The 3874-nt window shown below is 49.4% G+C and overlaps 1 pseudogene; it reads left to right on the top strand.

The window, feature by feature from the left end:
* Window positions 1–343: 343 nt before the first annotated feature.
* Window positions 344–2221, top strand: LOC102746335 (Y-box-binding protein 1 pseudogene; annotated as a pseudogene).
* The last annotated feature ends 1653 nt before the right edge of the window (window positions 2222–3874 follow it).

The raw sequence follows: 3874 nt of genomic DNA, 5'->3' as shown, positions 1-3874 counted from the left end.
AACCTTTTTGAGATGCAATTGTTTTTCAAGCTCAGGCTTGGACATGTTCTGTATAATGGAGACTTCCCCTCGATTTGTCAAAGCAGGTGCTGTGGACGTGACCATCTACCTTACTGCATTAGCATGAGCCCCACCAGGAAATCTCTCTAGGCATTAAGAATGATTACTTAACTGAATATGAGTTGTAAATAATTGATTTTCCCCCAGACAATAATTTCCAAGGGAATCCTTCCATTTTCTATTAATGTGTGGATTAGATGAGGAGCTGGATAATGATGCTGACTTATTCAAGGATACCTTCAGCACTGCTTAGAAAGAACCATGCACGTTCACAGCCTGGTCACACGTGTGTTCATAGGCCACACAACCAACGCATAAGATTAAAGGAATTGTTCTTGCAAAGTGCAGGCCTGGACAATCTCATATGCAGGAAAGGAAGGGAAAGTTTGTGCAGAGAGTGGTGGAGAAAGGGTCAGAATTCAGAAGGCCTGCTTCTGGGCCACAAATCCTGTGTTCATTGGGAGATGCTGGGGGTGCTTGAGGGAGAATCTGTGTGGTGAAACAGTCTACATTAGGGGTTGACAAACTTTTGTAAAGGGCCAGAGAGTAAACACTTTAGGATTTTTGGACTATGTTATCTCTGTCACAGGTAGTGCCTGTTGGGGAATGTCATGGGAAACACATGATTGCTGATTGATCTGAGAGCTGGACCAGGGCTCTCAGAGGCTTCTCACCCTCCTCTGTCCTTGGAATGTGGGTTGTAGTTGCCTTTCCTGCTCCCCGAGTCTGCTCCAAGGACACGGCCTTAAGGTAATGATGTGATATTGAGAACACCTGTATGGTATACTGGTCTGAATCCAGTTAAATCTCTTTGTTAACTTTTAAGATTTGGTGAGTGGGGGCAGGGATCCATTAATTTTGCTGCCACCCAAGAAAAACCTTGTATGTAAGTTCCCTTTGCTTATTGAAACTGGCACCTACCGAGTTCAGTTGGTAGTGGGAGTGGAGAGCGGACCCCAGAGAGCCCTGAGCCGCCCCACCGCCGCCGGCCTAGTTACCGTCACACCCCAGGAGGAGCCGCAGCCGCCGCCGCTGGCCCCAGTCACCATCACAGCAGCCATGAGCAGCGAGGCGGAGACCCAGCAGCCGCCCGCTGCCCCCGCCCTCAGCGCTGCCGACACTGCCAGCCGTGGCACACGGAGCGGCGCGGGGAACTGCGGCCCCGGCGGCCTCACATCCGCAGCACCTGCTGGCGGGGACAAGAAGGTCATCGCAGGGAAGGTTTTGGGAACAGTAAAATGATTCATTGTAAGAAACGGATATGGTTTCATCAACAAGAATGACACCAAGGAAGATGTATTTGTACACCAGACGGTCATAAATAATAACCCCAGGAAGTACCTTCGCAGTGTAGGAGATGGAGAGACTGTGGAGTTTGATGTGGCTGAAGGAGAAAAGGGTGCAGGGGCAGCAAATGTGACAGGCCCTGGTGGAGTTCCAGGGCGAGGCAGTAAATATGCAGCAGACTGGAACCATTATAGATGCTATCCACGTCACAGGGGTCCTCCACGTAATTCCCAGCAGAATTACCAGATTAGTGGGAGGGGGCAAAAGAGCGAGGGGTCTGAAAGTGCTCCCGAGGCCAGGCCCTACAGTGCTGGCCCTACCATGGGTGACGGTTCCCACCTTACTACATGCGGAGACCCTCTGGGCGGCGACCACAGTATTCCAACCATCCTGTGCAGGGAGAAGTGATGGAAGGTGTGGACAACCAGGGTGCAGAACAAGGTAGACCAGTGAGACCGAATATGTGTATGGTTATAGACCACAATTCCGCAGGGGGTCTCCTCGCCAAAGATAGCCTAGAGAGGATGGCAATGAGGAAGATAAGGAAAATCAAGGAGATGAGACCCAAGGTCAGCAGCCACCTCAACGTCGGTACCGCTGCAACTTCAGTTACCGAGGCAGACGCCCTGAAAACCTTAAATCACAAGATGACAAAGAGACAGAGCGGATCCATCAGCTAATTCGTCCGCTTCCAAGGCTGAGCAAATGCCGGCTTACCATCTCTACCATCATCCGGTTTAGTCCTCCAACATGAAGAAATGAAGATGAAATTCCAGCAATAAGAAATGAACAAAAGATTGGAGCTGAAGACCTTAAGTGCTTGCCTTTTGACCATTGACCAGATAAATAGAACTATCTGCATTATCTATGCAGCATGGGCTTTTTATTATTGTGACCTAAAGACATTTTTTTTTGGTAATGACAAACGTGTTTTTTCTTTTTTTTTTTTAAGCCTGGTTTTTCTCAATACATTTTTAAAGGTTTTTAAGTTGTCTCATATCTGGTCAAGTTGAGATTTTTAAGAACCTCACTTTTGATTTGTGATAAAAATTTACAACTTGATTTTTTTTTAAAAAAGTCAACAAACGGCAAGCACCCATTAATAAAAGTCTTAAACAAACAAATAAATAAAAAACCCCTGCCACCTACCAACCTGGAGTAGCCTGCCTCTTTCTTTAGTCTCTCCCTGCCCTCTGAGTAAAGGAATCAGTTTCAGATTACACCAGGAGGCTCCTGAGAGCGTTTCAAACCAATAGTGTCATACTTGATTTTGCAGTTGTAGCCCAAAGGCAGCCATAAATGATTCATAAATGAGTGGCTATGACTGTGTTTCAATAACACTTTATTTATAAAACAAGTGGTGGACTGGACTTAGTTTGCTGACCTTTGTTCTAGGTGTATGAGGGAGGTGACAGCATTCAGGAAGGGCCTGGAGGGGTAGAAGTTAGATGAAGACACCAGCTTGGAGACTAGAGATGGTCCAGGGGCAGGATGGTGATAAGGACTTAGTACACATGGAGGGCTGGAGCCATACCTGAACTCAGTGTTTGCCTTGGACCTGTAGGTACTGCCCTGCCCTTCAGGAAGCTTTGTCACTGGGTGGCACGAGGGAAAGACCAGGTGAAGCCCCGGCTCTGCCATAGCCTAACTACATGCAACACCCTGTCCCAGGAATGTTTTGCTGATGGCCTGGCCCCAGGGCTAGTATCTCTGACCTTCTGGGATAAGTTGGTGAATTCCCTGGACCTGGCTTCCTGGCTCCTGGCATCCTCCCCTCAACCTGTCTGGAGAAAGCTTGCCTAGAACAAAGCTTTCCGGGCGAAGGCTCTTGAAATCCGGGCCACCCTGGTGACTCTCTTCTGGGTGCCAGCCCCAACCCCACCCCTACCGACCCCAGGATAGTCAGAGCCTGGGAGTGGGGGGAGGCGGGGCAGGGAGCTGGCATTTGGGCCAAACCCAGAGGTGAGGTCACCCAAGAGCATGCGACCAGAGTAGGTCAGAGGCCCAGTAGGCAGCTTCTCAAGGTGACGAGAGAGGCAAAGCCCTGTGAAGCCTGGATAGCTTTGTAGGAAGGGGGAGGCACAGCCCTGATGAATCTTCCTGTAGGGCTAGTCCAGGGTGGCTGCCCCCCCATCTGCCCCACCCCATGGAGCTTAGCACATCGTAGGGGGCATCTGGGGACAGCTACTCCCAGCTCTGTTGACCCCTCCAGACCTTCACAGAGACCCATCCCTGTGGAGGGCTGGGTGACATCCTGATAACTTGAAATTTTCAAGAAAGTGACCTAAAGATGCCAGACTACAGCCACATGAAATAAGTGGATAGACTCTGCATTGGGATGTGGGCTTTCTAGCAGCTGCCCTCCTGTCACTGCATGAAAGGCCACCCCTCTCCTCCCTGCTGTAAGATCCTTGCTTCCAAGCATGCATGGGTCCATTTAGTTTCACAGTTTCATAGCAGGTCAGTCTACAGAAACTTGGCAAGCCACAGGAGAATGGCAGGATATATTCAACATGCTAAATGGGAA

Source organism: Leptonychotes weddellii, chromosome 3 (genome assembly GCF_054177405.1).
Source record: "Leptonychotes weddellii isolate Sample4059 chromosome 3, ASM5417740v2, whole genome shotgun sequence".
Taxonomy (NCBI): Eukaryota; Metazoa; Chordata; class Mammalia; order Carnivora; family Phocidae; genus Leptonychotes; species Leptonychotes weddellii.
Note: the sequence above shows the minus strand (reverse complement) of the source record. Positions and strands in the feature narration are given on the sequence as shown.